At 35.8% G+C, this 23,384-nt stretch overlaps 1 pseudogene; it reads right to left on the bottom strand.

Annotated features, from left to right (window-relative positions):
* Positions 1–1,516: 1,516 nt before the first annotated feature.
* LOC146734052 (uncharacterized) lies at positions 1,517–21,458 on the bottom strand (annotated as a pseudogene).
* Between the last annotated feature and the right edge of the window lie 1,926 nt (positions 21,459–23,384).

The following is a 23,384-nucleotide window of genomic DNA, read 5'->3' as shown; positions in this document are numbered from 1 at the left end:
ATTCTCACTTTAAGGGCGATTATTTTGTGTTCAGCACATTTGTTTGTTCCAACAACTTCAAAATCAGTTATTTGGAAGCTCGGCATAAAAACAAGACATTGGTTACTGTTTTATTGTTATTATAACTCGTTTTATCGAAGGTTTTCCGTGACCATGTGAAGTTTTTCGACTGCTTACTTGATAACGCTTAGTGACGTAACTAATTATAGCCCGCGATCATGCAAAGTGGGCGGTGTTGTTGTCACATCGCAAACAGTCTTTATCATAATGGGGTGTTTGTTTTTCGTCTGTTTTATTTGAGGCTCAGTTTACTTCAGTCTCGGGCTTCAGTATGCCGCGAGTTTCAAAAATATTTCACGGCGAAAGAAAGCGACAACGTTACGAGTCGTCGGCAAATTCAATAACCCCGACTAGTGATTGTGCTCAGAATGCTGTGGAAACCGCGATGACATCTGTTGGGTAAGTCCCCATGTTTTGCTCAAGTGTATTGAGAAGAAATTTTCGCCGATGTTTCGCGGAGGAATTAAAGGTGCTGTATGTTCGCCGTTAACAGCATTTTCTATAAATATGAATAAAAACATTCGCAATTACAATAGAAACAGCTGTGAAATATTTCTTTTGATATTTGTGAGGATGTGTTATTCACACTTGTAAGTGAGTTCTTTATTAGTGTGTTTCTTTTGTTTCACGCAGAGACAGCTACCCATCGGTTGCCCGAGATTGCATGCGTAGTTATCTCCCAGGAAATGTGTCGGAGAAATACGAGAGGTGAATATTTAGACAGTCATTCCAGGGGCAACTTATTTCAATGTTGTAAATTTTTTGTTCGTTTCGCCAATTTTCACAGACTTGACCTTTGTCGTGTAGCTATGTTCTTCATAGTACAAGTTTATTCCTGATTGAGCCTTCGCCTCCCAAAACAACATAAAACTAGATATAAAATTTATCATAGATTTTTTTAATTCAGAACGGTTATACCTGTAAATAATTTACATTGTAGGCAGCTGAAATACTTCTGGAACATTGAAGACAAACAAATATAAATTGTCTTATTTCTTTTTTATTTGGTAGGGTGGATACAAAGAGTTCTGTTCTGCATTGTCAATAATGCCAATCTGATAATGGAAGATATACTGCATTTTTTATGTATTCAGCATTGATAACATTACTTTACATGTAATTGTTATTGATATTTTCTTTTAATTTTCTATATTGTATTACTGTGGAAATAAAACATAATTCTGATGTTTTTGTTTTGCTTCTCTGTTTTAAGTTGTGGCTGTGACTTGAGACATCAGACAGAGAATATTTTGAGTGACAAATTAAAAATTCCGAATTAGTCTGCATTTTCTTAGGTTTAGCAAAAGAGGACATTTTCATGACAGTGTGAATTTCTAAAAAAGGAGAGGAGCATCAATACACTAGATTTATGGCGCAGATAAGGGGGTGAAAGCTGAACATGTAATGAATCCAAGTACAACACACGAACAATTTCAGGACTATATACACAATTTATTTACATAACTGTGTGACAGTCGCCACGTTTATGTCCTTTCATAGGCTTACTACATGTTTGACAGTGTCGTTTTTTATTTGCACTGTCCCCGCTGAATTTCGTTGACTCATATTTTGGCCCCTCTTCATATTCGAAGTGGTCTAGTTTCGAAAGTCTCTTCGTTTTGTTTACTTTCGTCTTCTTTTTTCTGTCTGTTTGTGCTTTGTAGTCAGCATTGCGAATATGGATTTGTCGATATGTCTCCAGGCTAAAACGGCATGTCGAAATTTCCATGGCATTGTAAAACTTTGAATTGAATTTCAACAACCCACTGTTGAAGTGTGCTATTGCTAAACACAATCCTAGTATCATTTCAGTTGCGCCGTGGTTTTGCTCCTATGGGTAAATATCGCCAAATTACATGATGTAGCGATTCATTCTGATTCTGCGTGTAGCATTTCACTGCTCCGTCCAATAACGCAGAATCTGACAGCTTGTCAATGATTAGTTAAAGCCCACTAATCACTGCCTCAGGTATTGGTCTCTTTTGAGGTCGGTATGTGTCTGTTTCCAAGACCTTGTCGTTCTTCCACTTACACCAACTATTGGGTCCAGGTGGGCAGTCGTCATGTAGTGGTTTCTCAAAAGTACTAGAGTAATGCTTGAGAATTGCCCTGGTGGCTCTCTGCATCGCTGGAACATTGCCTACAATAAAATAAAAATAGTCAAATTTATTCAATGATTATATAATAACCAATGTGTACTTCCCAACTATAAGGTTATCAAGGTCATTCTCTATTATAAATTTCCGAACATGGCACATACTTGTATTTTAGAATAACAATAATAGGAACATGCCGATTTGACAATGAACTGGTGATAATTACCTTTGTTTCCTCGAATGGCGATACCATAGAATACCTGAAATGCGTTGATTAGTTTCTTTGTTAACAGCCCTCTTCCAGTTAATGATTTTCTATCATCAAGTTTAGTTCCTGGAAGGTAAAAAATCACATGACCGAATGAATATTTTCAATAGACGCTCCTATGTTATACACACTGAGTAGGTAAATTTGATTGTATTTTTATTCAACTCGGAGATGTATACTTTACACCCCGTAAAAAGATGCATGAAATTACTGTCAGACAAAAATGTAACCTGAAATACAATCAATCGGATTAAAATAAGATCTTATTAGACATTTTATTTATGTATTATTCTCATATTTATGTTTTCTATTATTCCTTTTCGCAAGTGTAATTATTTTATTAGTCTGATCATCAAAGCAAACCCCTGTAAGACGTCACGCAAACTACAACAACCAATCACAAAAGTAGTTAGATACGACATGCACACAAATGTTCTCACCACAGCATTCAAGGCCTGGTCTGATTGGTTGACTAGTCTAGTTATTTGATATCTCGTCTTATGGAGGTTGGTCAGATTTATGAGCTTCGGGGATAAGACTAAAGAAATAATTATACTTGCGACAATATGAAAAGGACACGAAAAATATAAATATGAAAATAATAATACATATAGGTAAAAATAAATAAAAAAAATAAATACAAGTAACATTTTAACATTACATTTTGACATGTGAGATAGACAGAGATATGAATTAAGTTTACCTTTCTTTGTTTGCCATACGTTGTTGAGATAAGTGCCCATCCTTTTTTGTATGTGTCCAACACACTCTTCTTTGTTTACTACAATGCCTTCATCTATATATGTGTCTCTAACGGCCCCGAATGCAGATGAATCGCCTTCACCAATGTATGTTGTATACCTACAATTGATAGACACATGTATATGGGTTAGTAGTTTTAGAAAGCAAGACATTTTAGAGGATTTTACAAACAAACAAAAGAAAAGAAAAAAAATACAGCAATTCACAAATTCAGCAAACAATCCTTAAAACAAAAAGGACAGCAAAACAATGTCAGGAGTAAAAAGATGTTTGACTATTTTAAAGTGACATTTTATTCACATACACACCTCATGTGGTGTTTTTCCTGAGATCGTTCGAATAAAACAACGGCCCCATCCTCTTCCATCCGCTTTGCTGACCCAACATGGTTCATCCTACAGTTTGGTTCATGCTCCAAGTACCACTGCATATACCCCATGTCCTTCGGTTTATCATTCTTCTTGCTACATTGTGGACATGTTGCACACATATGGTGTTTGTCCAAGACTTTACCTGAAATACACCATTCCAAAAAAAAAAAACAGGTCAGACAATAAATAAAATGTACGGACGATTCGTATTACCAACTTGTAAATTATTTGCCAATTTTAATTGATTTTGCCTGCTTAAAATGTAAATGTTGGCGATTGAATAACAGATTGAGCTAAAGAAATCATTCTGAAAATATTTTAGATTTTGAAGTGCGAAGTCACAACAGCACGGCCCGACAAGTAAAAACGTTTCAGCCCATGTGATTGGCTGGCGTGTGCAAAGTGACCAAATAAAAACCAACCAATATATTTGTTACAAAGGTAAACTTTCGCTTTGCCGAAATTACCACTCGGACATCGTGGTCTTGAAAACGGTGGCATAATTTCGATTACCAATGTTAAATATTTATTTCTCAATGTATTATAATGTGTTTGCACGATTTCACAGTAAATTAGTTGGCCGAAGCCTTAGGCGAAAATCAGGCAACACAAGAGACCGGCGGCGCCACAACAGGAAATGATATCGACGCAACAACAGGAAATGACACGTACGCCTATACATGTATTTTATATTCATCTCATTGGATTTGTAACCATGTTGATTTATTTCACATTCTTTGTTTTATTTTTCTCGGGTACTCCAGCTACCATCAACATGCCTTGAATTAAGCATAACATCGCCTTATACTGCAGAAACGAGAACAAATTTTACAGGCAAGTTATGCTTGAGTATTTTAGTCATCAACCTAGTGAAACTGTTGAATTGGGATCATGTTGTGAATATTTTGACCAAATAATTAATTCTTAAACAAATATTTTAGTGGGGGTATTTGAAAAGTTCATTGTCGTGATACCATGCAGTAATTTAAAATCCTGGAAGAAATACAAATCTTGTGGTGTCTGACAAAAATTGCATCTCATTTAAACTGCATAACTTCCGTCAGGAGGCCTCAGAAAACATTGCAATTACAAGTGCTGTGCAGATGGAATATCTGAATGTTCTTACTGTAATAATTAATTTGAAAAGCATTGTGTAAAATTATGTAAAAGTAGTAAATGCTCACCAGAATGTATGTATCATGAAAGATTCATACATTGAGTGATCTCAATTAACGTAAGAGGCCTCTTGAAAACTGCAACATATCTCAAGGTAAATTTGAGCTAGAACACAGAACTTTCACAACAAATATTCAACTGCAGTTTACTTTCATTCAATTTATATTTGTGATCTGTGCATTGAATGGAAAGAAATGGTAAATTTATGTATAAGAGAGTATATATATACACTGCATGAAAATTCAAATTTCCCTCGTAGCCGCTTGCCGGATTAGCAACGTGTTTTGCAGTAAATCCGTTGTTTATATTTGGGTGCGTAAACGTTCGAATTTCCCTCGCGTAACCGTCGAAACTGAAACGACGTAAATTTAGAAATTGCGCGTTTGATACGCCCAATGTAAACAGCGGAAATTCCCAAATTTGCTGTCGTTTTACTCTGAACTTAAAGAACTAATATACTACGTTGCCCGTTGTATATTTTCAACGTAAATTGACGGGCAACTCTGAGTTTGTCGTTGTTTTACGTTCAACTTATTAAGCGGAAATCACGCAGCTTGAACTGCTGCACTACTGGCTTGACATGGTAGAAATCCTTCACTTTTCATATAAACCTGCTTAGGTGGCCAGGTCTAAAGACTATAGAAATATATTTCTAACTAATCCGTTTATAATTTACTAATTTATCGTCAACTATGTATTTTTTGTTTTACAATGGTATTGTTTGAACTAATACTCAATGATTCGATTGTGGCGAAGTGCTTAACTAGCGACTGTAACTGTACATTACATAAATATGCTATTATAGCGACATATAAAAATTTATTACATACGAATCCATAGTGACTAATAATAATATTACTTCTGTTATTGCGCCCTCGCCGATCTCAAATCCAGTTGAACTTTACAATTCATGCGAAGCAAAATAGCTCCGTATCATGGCTTATGCGATGGTTGTGCGCCCTCTGTAAATTGAGTATGTTTATCTCTGGAATTAACACTTTAGCGACTATTGACATTTTGTGAAGTGGCCTTGGACCTTACATGGATCATGGAAGGTACTAACGGAAGGAGCCACGACGCTATTGTTTTAGCTTTGCCCCATGATCGTTTGTCAATGTTTAATCACAAACATTGGTTCTGTTAGCTCTTAACACCTTCGTACAATGGGTTACGCTAGTCTCGAGCATTCGGTGATATTCGGAGCATGTTCGGAAGCGATAGACGAACCTCGCATGTAAAATGCTGAAAATGGCGTCTAGGTTAAATGCTGTTGTTTCCGGAGATTTTGGCGAACTTTAATGAAAAATCAGCAGACATAACATCGATTGGAGAAGAACTGATGAACTATCGTGAATCTTTTTTGTATTTGTAACGGTGATGAGACTTAATCAATGATTGCCTTTGATAATAACGACTGCATTATTCAATGGAACCATTGTCATTGCGTGGGTTTGACGCCCGAAACTATTTAAATTTCCGACCACCGGACATCGGCGAACACCACCAGAAAAGATAGTATCAAAAGAAGGGCATGTCTAGACACTTTCTCTGTGATAATATTTTTTAGGAGTCCTTAGGAATTTTTGTTGTAGACACTCGAAATCTTGTTCTTGTTACAGTTGCTGATAATTAAAACATGTGAAATCTGTGAAGTCAAACGTTAATCTGTTGAATTTCCGGTTGTGAAATACGTATTTTGAAATTTCACACCTAAACCAACCGAGTGCGCATGTGTGATGACCGTAGTTTCAAAATGCGCATATATTTTATGGTCACATTTAAAAATCGGTGGGGTTGTATCATATTCCACTAACTCGTTACTTGTGTAAACAATCGCAAACTATCATCGACATCAAAGATGAGTTAGACAATGTCCTCATCATGATTAACTTGGGTTGAAACAAAAGAAAATAAACCTGTTAAGAAGCTTAAGTGGCCACCTGAAAGGCGTCGTGGTTCCTTCCGTTAATACCTTCCATGCATGGATAATGTACGGGTTTAACCCGCACCATCGCTAATCCTACGAGCACGAAATGTGTTTTGAGGTTAACCTGAATTTGATTTACTGGATTCCGGCAGAGCAGGATCCCGGCGGACATTATCTCAGAAAACATGTGTTTAGATAATGTATTTTTTAAGTTACTGCCAACACATTACAATAGAACAGGGTCGACGATGAACGTTCATGTACTGTGAAATACTTTATTTTAGCTGGAATTATTGTTTGCTGAAAAGTGTTTTTGAGTGTTTTGCATGGATTTTTTTTACTGATTTCTGACGAGTTGAATGTGACATATAGGAAAAAGGTATATTCGCGAAAATAAAGTATTTCACAGTAGATCTAAAAGGTCACCAATTTCAATCTTTATTTTAAAATACAAATAGTCCTATTGTTGCTTTATAAATCATAATATATAATATACAGCTAAAAAATAGGTGGTTTAACAATTAACGGATTATGGTACGCTCACATTAAATGCCATCCTCTCCATGCGATGTACTGTCTGGGAGTTTGTTCTACCCTGATTGTGTGTACAAGGAATGTTTTCTATATCATCACTTATATTACAATTTTTAAACAAAATGCTATATTACTATGTAGTGTATTGCAATAATTGATGACCATGTAATTTTCAGGGAAAGTTTTATGATCTTTTTTATGAAGATGATGTCTACTCATGAGTTACTGTAGCACACGAATCTACAGGAGTGTTTTTCGTGAACGGCATGTCGGCCCTGGGATTCTGGCCCGGATTCACGCGACTAATTGACATAATTTTAAAACATACGACAATTCGTTCCACGCAACCCACTCTGTAAAATAGCGTTATTTCAAACAACACCACTTAGCATTAAGTAGTAATTAACGAGGCGTTATATTCGGACAACTTGAAGCGGGTGAGCCAACAACCAATAGCCAACACAGCGACAGGCGTATTTATAACTGTTGTGACGTTGCTTCTTATTCAACTTACAAGGGCTAAAAATCGTTCTACGATTGCATCACTTCCGCTTTAGGATCTTGTAATCATGACAAGCACTACGGTTGACCATGGATGTTCTTAGTACATCCATGGGTTGACCATGGAAGGTCTTTTTACCTTCCATGGGTTGACGCTGTGACATCACGTCTATTCAGTCTTCCTACTTAGAATTCATAATTGAGATTGTTCTAGCATTTACTAATATTGTTGACGTTTATTATTTGGGCTTAAATGTAATATTCAAGATAATAAATGTTGTTAGATATCGATAATAAGGTGGTTTCACATTGTAAAATAATGGAAGCTTTTGTGGAGGGGCTGTGGCTTAACTCAATTTCGAATCAAAATATTCGGGCGGTATAAATAAATCATAGCTTAGAAGAGGCCCTTGATGAAAGGGCGGTGGTCTTTGCTCAGTGCGTGTTTGAATTTTATGTAAGTAAACAACGTGTTGTATACGTCGCTATGAGTCCATATCAAACACGACGCGGCGCGACAACCATTGCATTTTAATCCCAAGGTTAGGTGGCCCATGGAGGTAAAAAGAACCTCCATAGGTGGCCTAACTACAGCATGATCAAGCGAAACCGCAACTATCATTGACCATGGAGGTATAAACAGATACCTCCATGCATTGACTAAATTAGGTTCGTGAAATTTGTTTTTACAATTGCAACCAGGATGGCTGTGAGAGATGTCAATTAGCCTGCCGAGGAAACAAAACCAATGGTTGGTATATATTAAAGGAAAACTAATTTCTCAATGGTTATTCCAAAGACAGCATTGTAGAAACATAAAGCAGAGACTTCAATTTAAGACAATATTCCGATAATGCAGACTACCTTTTCGTCGAAACGTGCTACGTACATAAAGGAAAACACCGAGAAACAACACGCTGGGGACCGGCGTGTTGGACACTTCTGACGTAACCAAACTGCGGCCTAAATAATAATGTGTGAAAGCGAAAAAATAACTGACGTCGAGACACCGTGTCCACTTCCTGTTATACTGTTATCTGCATTTTCTGAATTTGCTTTGGCATCGATTTATAATTATAAATCCAACATGTATACCTTCCTTGTTACTTTACTGAGTAATTATATTTAAAATGACAGAAAATTGGGTTTGGGCGTTCCGGTGGACGGACGTTTCGGCCATGGGTTTCAATATTTGAAATTCGCACCTATCGTTATATGTGTATGTATCAATTACTAGTATTTCAAACAATAAGTATGATTTTTGTGCCATTGAAAAAATGGTATATGCTTGTATTTTGTGCATGTATTTATGACCAATTTCAAGAATAAGAGTCGTAACTTTCGTAGGTACAAGTATCATGACTCTTCCATACATTTCACTTACGTTCATTAAACTTGAATGAAGTCGCCGTTTGAAAAGAATGCTATTTACGAAGTTTAAAATAGCCAAGTCTTCCGGATTCGAGCCTCTTGATTGATTCGACCACGGTAGCTATCATTTATTCTAAAAAGTTGAAGATCGGTAAACATAAAACTAATCTAAAATATCTCCTGCTTTTCACGTGCGACATGTTTATTATTATTAACAAACAGAGTTAATATTAATGCGGGAAATCTGGAGGTCATTGCCCATTGCTGCACATAATTCAAACACGTTGTAATAGAGTTCATACTAATATTCACTCCATTTCAAATAAACTAATTCACCATTGAAACATCGCCCAACAAAGATGTCGCTGATCACTCAGTTGTCGCAGCGTGTGTTGTACCATGATACACCCAGTTTCGACTTTTGTAAAATGCGATAGTAAAAATATACGTTTCACTTGGTATCACCATGGTGGTAAAAAAGACTTTTACCTCCATAGTATCACATTAGGGTAAAGCTGTGGATGGGGCGCTAAACGGCGGGATATTCGGTACCCTTGAACATGCAATAGAAATTACGTGTATACAGTATATTCTAATTATTCTTCGCAAATAAAACAACAATACAAATAAGAACTTTTCATTATCTAATTTACATAATACTGAACATAATAATGACCGATAAGACTGGTTGTTACAGTTGTTGTCTATTACACGATATAAGTGATCAGTTGTTCACAGAAATATTTAATACATAGTCAGGAATGATGTCGTCATTCAAGTTTACAAAAATATTAAAACATACTAGTAGTCTATTCCGTTATTTCGGCGTACATGTTTAGTTGTTTACATAAATATTTAGTGTATAACCACTTTTTTGAAAAGTTATTTTCCAAACTAAAAAACGCCAACGTCCTTTAAAATAGTATGATACAGGTACAAATTTGAAGGGCGCTGGTCGTTGCGCAGCGCGTTTTCGTACTTCATGTAATGAAGCAATGTTTACACGTGTTGTATACGTCGCTATGAGTCCCCTATCCAACAGGACGCGATGACCACCGCCCTTTGAACAAAAGTTTTTTATTTTAGATGCTGACCAAAAAATATGAGAATAACAATGTTTTAAACGTTTGTAAAATTAACATCGCAAATTTTGAGAATGTGTTTACGAGATGCTGCGGTGTAAATAAATATTGCAAACAGGGTCTGTTTCGTTCGTAGAATTTTTGTTTTGTTTATTTTGGCTCATAAAAAAACGTGCTGCATTTGTTTCTGTCTTTGGCATATTTCAGAATAATATTGTCCGGTCGTATTTTTACGTATTTAAGGATCTGTTTATACCAACCGAGTGCACAGTATTAATTTCACCCAACCTGTCTAATTTCCGCTTTATTTTGAAAATTTCGCCCGCTGCGCGCATTTTAATTCGTGGTTTTGGCATCGTTATTTTTGGGAAAACACATCAATATTTTCTTCGTTTCTTTGCCCTAGGGAGTTAGCGTTGTCTTTATCAAGTAACTGTCTCGATAATCATTGATGAAAGGAGAGAGCAGTCCTGGATTCAAACGGAACACAGTTCGGCTCCTTCAGCATGTTAAACAAAAGGTCGTAGTTCAAGTTGCGTGCGCGAATGATACAAGGAGGCAAGGAGGGTTATTTTCGTTCAACGTAATTGCAATATTTTTTTGTTCGTACAACGGAAATTGGAAAAATAAATTCCGTAATTGTGTAATCACAGGCTAGACGTACGACGTAATCAATCAAATATTGTTATCGTACACTGTAAAAATGTGTAATTTTTCTCGGTACGTACAAGAATTTACATCCAAATTAAAGTCGTAAAGAATAATCCAGCGAAATTACATTTTCAAAACTGTGAAATGACTAGATGACACAATTCATTGCAAAATTCAATTATCACTGTCAATTCTAAAAACGTCTTTTTTTCCCTTGTAAATTGTAAAAGGCTCTTTTTATTTCCCGTAAAACTGTACTAGCTACCCCCTTTATCCCCCTGCATACAAAGTATCATAGATTGTCGTTCGTCCATATCGTGTCGTTCGGATTTTAATAGTAATTAATACTCTATTACTCGTTGTATCCGTAAACTTTACCATTGAAACAACAAATTCAACCACTCGTGTACCAGTGATCAGTGTTTGAGCCAGCGATTGGTGTTTTAAATAAGAAAAGAAAGTGATATAAATGTGGTAGTTTTTTCGGTCGGAAAAGATCCCGTGGTCGGATATTATGTGATAATTGGTTGCTTAAAACCGATAAAAGCGGGTGATTGGGCGAAATTAGTAGCGTGGCAAGTTTATAAATTGAGAAACGTCACCAAGTAAGGACACGGTAGAAAGAGTTGATAGTAAACGCAGGGGTTTACAGCGCGGGAGCAGCCACCACCCATTTACCGCGAAAGCGTGAAATCGCGACAGATTTGTTTCGTTCTTATATTTAAATGATCCAAAAAGAACGCGTTGGAGATATATGCCTATGCAGAATTTGGGTTGCCAGTACATAATCCATTTTTAACACCTTGGCTACTACTATTGACAATGGCTGTTTATCCTGACTTGGCACTTGGGGTGACCGGTAATCAGTGTCCACAACGTGCTGTGCATGTTTTCGGCACGAATTCAGTTGTAAGCTGAAATTTTCATATGCGTGTTTGGTAGTCGTTAGCTAAACATTTTTGGGTTTCGTTTGCAAAGTTACAAAGTTTCGTCTAACTGTTTTTGCTGACATACATTGTATACTGTATATAGTTTTGTCTTATCCTCTCAACTGTGATGTGGTATGTAATCTGATAGTATTACAACTCTTAATTTAGCAAATCTTTGGAATGTTATATTTATTGTGATAATCAAGAATATAGATTTGCCCGAAGTCGGGAGTTGTGAACAAATAAACTGTTAATAAAGAGCTTTGGTTATGTAAGATCCATGGTAAGATCTCCGTGATAACGGGTGGATAGAAACGCAGTCTCTCAACCCCAGGTTGGGAAACGATAATACTTTTTTTGTCTCAATGCGTGTTACACGTTCGTCAAATTGTTTATTCGTTAACCCACGGAGGTCTCTTTTTACCTCCATGGTTAACCCAAGTGAACGCAAGCCTACTTTTCTATTACCATAAAATTAGCATATGGTATGACATATGACAACAGAAGCCTTCTTGAATCACATCTACGCATGCGTATACCCTTCGTTTCGATTTTTGGCACAACGCGAGAGACGGTAGATTATTTACCGAAATGTGGGAAAACTACGAGGCTTTTGTCGATTTCGATATCAATTGAAATGATATATTGCAAGAGGGCCCAGAGAATGTTGCTGCTGAATGCACGAAAGAAGGCTACGAAAACAGAGACATCGACGCAGCCATCCATTCTGTCCGGGCCGCAAAAAAACGTATCGAACGTAGTTTATGTGTTAAAACACGATCTAAGTTTGATCGAAACAAACAGAACAGCCATTAAAACAGCATTGGACACTTTTTTTAACTTCAACCTCAATATTAATAAAATAATAGCTCAAGTCGGAAAAGTGTGTTTGTGAGGTTTGTTAAAATCAGATACTGTCACTATAACATCGAATTTGGTCATTCGAATCGCCATCTTGATATAACCATGGAGATAAATGATATAACATGAACAAATTTTGTACACTCTAAATCAGGGAGCTGTTTAATTCAGTGATTTGCTGAGAAGAATATCGGAATCAAACTACACCAACATGATTCGGATATTTCTAAGATATAAATCAACGGTTCTTCAAAATTTTAGGCATCAATATAAAAAAAACACTTCGAACAGTCGTTTTCTTCGAACGATACTCGACGACCATCTTGGTTCGTGGGCGGATACAAGTATCTACGGGGGCAAAACTAACGGTAAAATGATCGACTGCTAATAATACTGCTGTTAATACTGCTTCTACACAAAATAATCTATGGTGAGGAATAATTACAATATTAAACAAAAATATGACGACTGTGATCGTTTTAGATGTAGGGACGCATTTTCATAAGGTGAAAACTTTTTGTACAGCGTCACCGTAATAATGAACAGTGCTGGCTGTGATGGTCTGAAATTCTGGATTTTTGTTATGTCAATTAAATGAACATATCTTTTAAATTACACGTGCCTTATCAGGAAGCTTTTACGGACATAAATTACACACGCAACTCGGAATAATTTCGAAATAAGCTGTATAAAATGACAAAGATTCACAGGCGCAGAGCGGAAGACAGTGTAAATCTAGTCACCGGTTTCACTCCACAAGCATAACGCACACTGTTACTAGCGATTGGGGGGATTAACATCTTAGAACAAAGGCGTTTCCCAACCGGGTGTTGAGGGACTGTGGTAGAAATAAGTACAGCCTATTTAGAGTGGGACTATGTAGAGAGAAAAAGGAGTGCATTTTTTTAATAATTTCATTCGGGCGACGTCACAACTTTGGCGTCCCGGTCAGTTTTTATCGCTCATTGTCGCAGTGCCAGGGGAGTTCCGATCTGTTTATAAATATTCATGAAGCAATCGCAGCTGTTCTGAGAATTATTCGGACAGTCATTTAACAATATATCTTGGAACTTTGCAAAACACTTGAGTCTTTTCCAACCTAGTCTTGATGGCGCCGTTGTTTTGGCACGCCCACAATTGGGACCATTTCATAATTTTGCTAGATGCGGGTAAAACGTTGTTTTCAAAACGTCACGCCTGGTTACAATAAAATAACAGGTTATATGTTGCATATGCGTTCAAGTGTTATATTTTAATTTTAAATTGTTATAGCTATATGAGTCCACTTGACATAACACAATTTACAAATCAACTCCCTAGTGTTGAGTAACCCCAGGTATTAATGAACTCATTGGCACCGCTGTAAAATTAGGTGCGTTTTTTTTAGAAAATGCTTTGTCACAGAATAATAGTCTGTGGAATAGTATGAAATAGTTATGGGACAAAAACAACAAACCTGCTTTGAAATCGAAAAAAATGGGTCTTTTGATTACCGGGGACACATTTCAATGAACTTGATCACGGGAAATGCATGGCGCAAATTTCAAGCGGAAATTCCGAGGTGAGCTCTCGTTATCGCGTCATTTTTACAAGGTTCGCCATTTTTTTGTCACGTGGTAACAATGACTGTCCGGTTAGTGCGAACATGGAGCTAAACAAAGAAGGAGAGAGGACCCTATTGTCTTTCCTGTGTACCACGTTAGTTGGTTCTTGTTTGCTTAGCCAAAAGATAAACAATCTCTTCTCTTCTCTTTTTTTAGCTCCATGGTGCGAACTTGTCCCTCTATATTTAGGCTTTTGAATCATAAATTCTAAAGTATGGTTCTGAATGAAACAACAGGCAGAGAACACTTTATTCAAACACGTCGTCAAACCCTTCTCACTACCTTAACGTGACCATGGAAGGTACTCCTTCCATGTCGTGACAATAGCATAACCCCAGACTAGTAATATTACGAGTCTGATGCATAACGGTCCAGTGGCCGACATCCTGTGTGTATTGCAAACAAATAGCATAGCGCCGGTCGGCATTTTTTTATTCTGGTCGGAAATTCTGAATGGCGGATTCTAGCAGCGAGCGTGGGCAGATTTTTGAAAAAATAACGAACGAAGAAATCGATAGGTAAAAAGGTGTTTGAGTAATATTCTCTAACATAAAACGCAACTAGATGAGTTTTCAGTAGACCAATACACTCACGTGACACGACTTTCCCGAATTAGGTTCGTGCAGGGAGCTGGTTCGTGTAAACTACTTCCTTGGGTAAGCCCCTTTCGTTTTCGCACCCCAGGCCACGACACCAGATCTATTCACACCACCTGCCTAGACTTCGTACTTGATATGATTGCACATTTGTCGTTATTTTGCGCAAAGTAATGACAAACAAAACAGCGTTAATTTTTGACATAGAACAAAGGGAGATAGAACAGTGGTGGACGGTGGACTAATCAGAATATCTGAATCATTCCTCGGTACTGGCATTTTGTGGTTCTTTGCTAAGACCGATATAAAAAATAAATGTAGTAGTCCAGATAATCGTGGTGTCGTAATTATTCAATATACATGTATACGTTAAGACAAAACATCCTTTCCCATTTATACTTATATATATATATTGTGCGTGGACGTTTTTGAACGAGGTGAAACTTTACATTCTCCTGATTGAATAGTGTAACGAAAGAGATGCTGGAAGCAATGTCAGAGTTGCTTCGTCGAAATGAGTTTGAGAACCTTCAAACCGTTTGGGTCCGCTTCTTGGCATATGCCAAGTTATGCCCGTCTAATCGTTTAACATGAATTTACAAAAAATTTACTGGTTGCAGCACATGAATATTCGTCGCCGACGACAGTTTGCATTCATTCCATTCATTACTACTGTATCGATCATATATATAGTTATGTGTTCTCTGAAAATTCACCACTGATTTCGGTTCGTGCCGAGCGTTCAAGTAGATCTCTAACGTGAACGCCACTAATGTGTACTCGAAAGTGACTTGGCTGAGAAATGATTACGTACTACAATATACTAACACTGACACTCTTTTTCTAACTTTCGAAAATAATGGTTTTAAGAAACATTCATTGTGTGTTTTAATCATAGGTTAATCAACAGTATGTTTATAAGTTCAGTCACGGTTTTAGTAACCCTGGTTCAGTCACATCAGACAAAACAAATATCACTTAATGCCACAGTGGTAACACCTCATTTGTTGTAGAAGTAACACACGTGATTATAAACAATGTATTAACAAACAAGTGTGAGCTGTCTTGGCTGAGTTCAAGTGCAGCCCCTTACACGTTTTTTTTTTCCAAAAAGTAAAATATGACGGAACTTCGTTCTATCATACTAGACTTTTTTTAGATTTTTGAAATGTCATGAAATTGAACTGATAAAGACGTACAAGAAGCGTGATATATTGGAGCTAAGCACGTGTGGGGGTACATCAATCCTCAAGCCACGACTGTGTTTGTCGTTGATGGCGGGATCATGACGCGGGAGTAATTGTATTTAACAAGCAATTTAAAAACAAGCCGTACGAGGGCGCTATATATGAATATGGAATAATTTTATTATATTTGCTAAAGCACATTTAAATTGTAAACGGTTATACACACCATGTAAGGATAAATATTATAAGGCAGTTCCCGGAAAACGTCAAAATAAATGTAATTTACAATGGGCGTACTCTGCGTACATGACGTGGAAGAACACAAGAATACGCCGGAAACCGTTAACGTAATGATCGGTTACCCAGCTGTATATGTTGTTTCAGTTTCAACGTAAACTGGCGTATATTTTTGCATTTACGTTTCTTCCGTCCAACTTAATCAGCGGTTATTTAAAAGTATACGTTATAAACGTTGAACGGAAATCTGCGGTTTTTCAGAAATTACCGTTGATTTACGTTGGACTGAATGGACGACAAACGTAGCATTTCCGGCTGACGGTTACACGACGGATATGCCACCCCCATAGTCCGACGGTTACGCGACGGTTACACGGCGGATTTACTGCATAACCGCCATGTAACCGTTGTGTAACCGTACCGGAAACACGCGATTTCATGCCGTGATAATACAAAAAAATAACAGTACTCATCCTGTATTTATCACAGTGAAGTCTCTGCATTCTCAAATCATGGCTCCAGTTCCAAGTAATACGGGTATATAATCACCAACACACACCTTTCATTTTCACTTGCATCCCTGATAAGTATTATATCAATTTGGGGTAATAATGCCAGTAGTCCATATCCACTCCACAATGTCAGCTTAAAAGTTGACAGTTTTGTTTTTGCTGCTCAATTGTAATTGATACTTCGGAACTCCCTATTTTTGTAAAATGGGTGGTGATATCATATCTTATAATAGGCAGTGTCTTAAGTCATGTTCGGGCAAATGTAAATTATATAACTATGTAAATTTAGCAAGTACAACATACAACACTTAAATATAATCATATGCACTAAGTTGTCAGGAATATTAGTGTTTTCCCAGCATAAATGGTATCTTCTACAAGGTTTGAGACAGTTCATGTTAAAGTTATCAGTACACAAACATAATACTTGTTTCTCTAGTAATTTTGATTTTATTTTAGACTTTGATATGATTGTTTTGACACTGGTGTTTATGAGTTACAATGTAATTTTTCTTCAACAAACAATTACTTTTTAATTACAATTAATTAATTATTATTTTATAATTTTGGTTTGTGTCACCATCTATGGTGGTTTATGATGAGTTCAACTATGGGAATGTGTGTACTGATAATTATTAAATGTTTTTGTGTGTTGAGAGGGGTGTTGCATACTAGTATTAGCTTTTTTAAAAGATGTATAAGTTTCCTGGGTACCTGTTGTGTATATCTATATAGAAGCTATGTTTTTTGGGTACTTGTCGCGTATATCGATATAGAAAATATATTTGTTGTGTACCTGTCGCGTATATCTATATAGAAGTTAAGTTTCCTGTGTACCTGTCGCGTATATCTATATCGAAGCAAATCTGATTGGATACTTGTCGTGTATAACTGCATAGAAGTTAAGTTTCTCGAGTTTTTTCTGCGCATAGCATACGGTTAGTCACGTATAAATCTTATTTTCTTTGGTTCTCGAGTACATGTTGCGTATATACCTAATTTATTGAGTACACTCTGAGTATACGCAGGTGAGTCACATTTAGCTGGGTTTTCTTGCATACTGTTGCCGAGTACAAAATGTCTATTGATTGTCTATTGCGTACCTATCGCGTATCTATTGAGTACAGAGACTTTCATCAAGGGATAGCATAGACAAACTGAAAATCAGATTCATATTCTAGCTACGCATACACAATAGTTGCATTATGATTATTACACCAAAAATGTGCCTGGTTTATGTTTAAAAACACAAATATTGTATTTGTTTATTTATCTCTATTAGCTGAAACATACAATGATTTCAAAGTCTCAACGATCTTATCGATTATAAACACACAATTTGATTCATAATTCAGAAAAACATTATAAATGCAATTGTTTATTGTTACATTTATAACTCACATTTTTCAACATTATATATGTAATTGCTCATGTGTAACCAACAAACAAGTGCTTCACCTTCCTGTAACATTATACAGAAAATGATGATGGCATTAGTATTTCTGTACTTACAAACATAGAATATACTCCAGAAACTTGATAGACCAAATAACTATATTCGTGTTCAACCTCAGAAAAGATCTTTCTTAAGAATGAAAGTGAAGGGATTTCTTCAACTATTCCAGATCATATTACAAGAGCATAATAGCTATAAATATAGCTGTCAGTCGGCCATTTTTTATCGGAAAATAAAAATAACAAATCAGGGGCATATGTATACAGACATGTATCAATCACATACCCAATCAGTCCATAGAGTTCTGAGATACTGTGACATATGGACGGAACCCAAACATAAGCGTCCGGACTGTGTCCAGTCAGAAACCACCGAATATCAACTGACAGTGTTTAATTGACTTTCCTCAAGCTGAATTTGATGTTTATAGTTACAGTCCCTTTATCCCAGGTCTGAAAACGGCTATTGTCTAATATGTGAATTATGCGCTGTGCTCGGACTGCGCTGGATATGGCTTTCCGCAGAGCATAGTCTCTTCATAGCAGAGCATTCTATTGAAACGATCGATTCATTGTTCCCTTCATATTCTAGTTTTACAACCGAAAATAACATATATTTTGATAAATTATATAGGTTTAGAAGCTCAACACAATTCTTCAGCCGACAGGTCTTTTCATAGTTGTATATTAACATTAGTTTTCGTGAAAATCTCACTTAAATTTGAGGTACACTGTCAGGGATCGCAACTTGGAAAACTTCTAACAAACTTGACCAGTTGGCCCCTTCTATTCGTCATGTGTTTTAGAAAGATCAATATTTTTTCGTTTATTGGATAACTTAAACCTAGTTGTAGTTGGAGGATCGGTTCATTTTGTTTTTTTTATTGTATTATATACAGTATACGTATCATATTTAGGTATAGGCTTTTGCGTTCAAAATAAAGATAGCCTCTCGCCAATTCGTTTTCATTCGATTTTTTGTGTCATTATTTGCGTTTCATATAGGCATATATTTGGAATTTAGTTTACAATGCCTTCACATCATGTCTCTATGAATAACATCCTGCAGTATCAATTCTGGCGCTGCCAGAAATTGAGTAGGCAGACATTTGTTTTTGCCCTGATGAGAATTTATTGACAGGCGCCATTTTGTTTTTAATTTACTGAACTTACTCGACGCGTTGGTAACTGTTTGGCCCCTTTTATAGTAAGAAAACTATTTTTTTAATGTGAATAGATATGTACATTTACCTTTTGGTGACGTGGTTAGTTTTTTTCTCGGATGCTCGTATTTTGATAAATCACGGTAACATATCCTGTTCAGTTTTTGGTTTGTGATTGCAGTGCTTATGTTGTACGCTCAGCTTTGTGGCTAAATGGGACAATATACTACAAAGCGTTTCCAGACCGGGGATAGAGGGTCTGTGGTATAGTCTTCTCAGTTGCCATCACTGATATAATCATTAACATTTCTCGAATATATTGTAGTAAATTGAGTAACTTCCGGTGTTGTGTGAAAATCTTCTGTATGCTAAACCTTCCAGATTGCACATGTTCTTTATTTTTTACATGTTATTTGCGATATAGTTTCTGTTGGGAATAGTTTAGATTCCTGAATAAAATATGTCTTTTTCTATCAAAACGTTAACACTCAGACTGCTCAGACTGATTTTTCGTATTATATTTTCCTACTCCCTGTGGATAAACATTTAAATATGGTCACCACGTTTCACACAGTGGTGGTAGTAGGAGGTAGTATATTGTTTTTGTTCTGAAAAATCTTGAATTGTGTTTTCTTTGCTGCATTTATCATGGAACATAATTTAAAGTAGGTCACAACCCTTGCGCACAATTATGCGGAAATTGTGGGTGGGATGTTTAAAAAAATGTCTTGCTGATTTTTATAATATAAATAATAATAAATGTGTAATAATAACAGACATCAGAGCAAGCCATGGAGTTTTGTCATACTATTTATATTGAATGTGCCTTTCAGTCAATTTCATACAAACCTCAATTGAACATGTTCATTCTGGTTAAGAAAGAATATTGAAGAATCAGGTCCTGTAGCAGGCAATACTTTTATTTTTGTCATCCAGACAACGTAAATCTTCAGCATTTACCCTATCCACTAGTTCAGGTCAATACGTGAAGTGGCAGTCTTTATTTCCACTTCCTATTCAAACTTTAAAAAGGTGACCAGAAAGTTAATACATGAGATAAAAAAAACCAAGTAAAACAGGCTGTATCTTTGTAAAAAAACTCCAATGTAACATTGACGTAATAATAATAATTATCTTTTTTGATAAACACATCCTTAATCGAGATATTGTTCGTAATACAATAAAGTTAAATGTTGAAAGTTAAAATGAAATGAAAAGAAAAAAATAAGAGAGAAAAAAACAACAACAACACATTATGAGGCAGCTGGTAGTTTTGATTAAGAAGCCTTGGTATACAAATTTGCTTCAATTTATCAACAAATATGTCTTTTGTTTTATGTATATAACATCATCTGGAGAATTTTTTTGCGATTTTAAAACTTAGTGAGCATTCATGACATATACTACGAAATGAATCACAACAATATCAATGGTATATCCTATTCATACATATGTACATCTCAGGATTTTTTTTTGAAGCTTGGGAGGGTGTATAATGAATCTTAACAATGAAACTCAGTTCAGTAAATAGTTCCAATCAAGTTCTGGTTCAATTGGTTTTCGTCTACTGACTATAAATATTCTTTTTGCATACCATGTATCATTTTTTTTTATCAAAAATCTATGGACTTTTCATTGACAGTGTTATATTGAAACAAGTGATTACAAATTACACAGTCACCGTATATCCAAATAAGTAGTATGGTGGTAGATCAGTGTTTCAGCTCTTACGTCTGACACTCAAATGCTACAAACTGAAGCCAGTTTTATTGTGCATATCTACGTATTTATGCTGAATGAGATCGTTCAACACATGCCAAATATACGCCAAACTTGACACTTGAATTAAATCATGTTCATTAAAAAGGTAAATATTAATCATTTCTTTTCATGAATGCAGGGATACCACAAATCTTAAAGGTATGTCTGATGTGCATGCGCGAATCAAGTCAGGAATCAAGCCAGTGATTTTGCTTAATAAATATAATGATAACAAGCACTAACCTGATCCGCCACAATTCTACAATCAATATTGTCCACAGTCACTTTAATAGTTTTCCTAGATCCAAGGGCCTTAACTACTCCAATGCCACTTAGTTTACCTATCTCATTCATTATCATAATTTTGCTCGACGCTGAAACGCTCAATCCACTAAATAAATTCAGCAAATGATGAAACAAACTTAAATCCTGTGCATACCAGCATTATTTATGAAAATAACGATAACATGATATGTCTGTAGGTATTATTATGCAACAAGTGTCTATGTAACAATATACATATTAATATATAAATTTGTTTTGTATTGACACACACACAAATGGGTGGTAAACATGACACATTTTAAATTGCTAGAAAATGTTGTGGGGTTCTAACAAATAGGACACAGGTTGGCCAAAATAATCATTTAAGAGGTAAACCATTAGCAATTAAAGAGATTGGCAGATGCATAAATTAATATTAATGAAAAATGACAAAAAGCATGTTATATTATGGTGATGACCACCACACCATGGGCTACAAAATCATGATATTGCCCTAACATGCATGTGTTTTTATTTAATTATGTTGAAAACAATGATTCTCAGAAATCTATAGTATAAGTGGTAAAATATTTTTCACTACAATCATAAAGGAATTTAAACATAGTTAAGGAAACAAATATAGTAAACTTGAAAAATCTATAGTAAAAAAAATTACAGCTTTTACTTCACTTGTATCATTCAGCTATATGAACAAGCAATACCAGGTGTTAACCTCCTATAATTACCTCATTATCTTCATGATGCTTACTATAAGTGGGTGCAACTATCTTTTGAAATGCTACCATTTGGGGATTCCTACAATGCATGACCATACCATATAATTCTGTCACACAGTAATTAGAATCTGACAGGTTTAAATGTGACGGGCAACATAAAGTAATAAGAAGCAAATGAAAAATTTGTAAAAACTTAGAAAGCACAGGTAAATAAATTAATTGTAATGCTAGCTGTCTGGGACTGATGCTAGGATTTAGTATTTCTTTAATATGATGAAATTCATCAGGTAATAATTGATCCTTTGGGCCACGGTGTAATAGATGATGACTGTGAAACACTTCACTACTCTTTGTCTTTTCATAAGTTTTACCTTTAGCTGCAAAACATGAATGCTCTCTAGTATTTTGTTTGTCTTGCCTCAGAAGATATTATGTGTACAACTTCCAGATTCCTCTAACTTTCAGATAAATCTGTTAGCTGTTTCAGGCATGTCTTCTTAAGATATCGCATTTTGAGAACATTTCTAATGCAGAGTCACAGAGATAGACTGGGACATTATCAGCAACTGTTATTTGAATAGATAACATCTCAAGTAAATCGACGTACACATTTCTCAAGGCAGCATTCATATTGATCATTCTGAGATGTCCAACAGGATTAATTGAACACGCAATACAGCATTTTGGGTGGGTTATCTTCTTCATTTGACCAGTGGTTTCAGGACTAAACATGACTTCAAAAAACTAGTACTATCTACAATTAAACAATCACACTTGTTAATTTTATAGCAAAGTTGGGAACTTTGCAACTATTAGAATATAGTTAAATACAGAGATATGACCAAATAGATTTAAGTTTCTGGGTCTCAGCACTTACAGCCATGTACATTACATATGTTTGCCACATAACATTTCATGTTAGACATGGCCCTCCAAGTCATCTAATGTGTCTGGCCTGGGGCTCCCACTCCTGAGCTATGAACCTTGAACATATTCGGGGCTGCATTTTATGATCCTGAGTAAATCATAAAATTATATTATGATTGAAAGTTAAAGAATAGAATGAGTTATATAAAAAAGTCAGAGTAGCAACAAGATTAGCTTCACCAGGAATTAACCAGGGATTTCAAGTCTTCTGCCTGTATATTGTAATTGCACTGTGGGAAACATATTTTCAATAAAAGCAGCATTCATATAGTAACAATTTAATTTAGTGTATATTGGATCATTAACATTTAGGCAGAGGGGTTTCACCCCGCCTATACACATAGTTCATACC

This window comes from Saccoglossus kowalevskii, chromosome 15 (genome assembly GCF_978046115.1).
Source record: "Saccoglossus kowalevskii chromosome 15, keSacKowa6.1, whole genome shotgun sequence".
In the NCBI taxonomy this organism is placed as follows: domain Eukaryota; kingdom Metazoa; phylum Hemichordata; class Enteropneusta; family Harrimaniidae; genus Saccoglossus; species Saccoglossus kowalevskii.
This window is presented reverse-complemented; position numbering and strand designations above follow the sequence as displayed.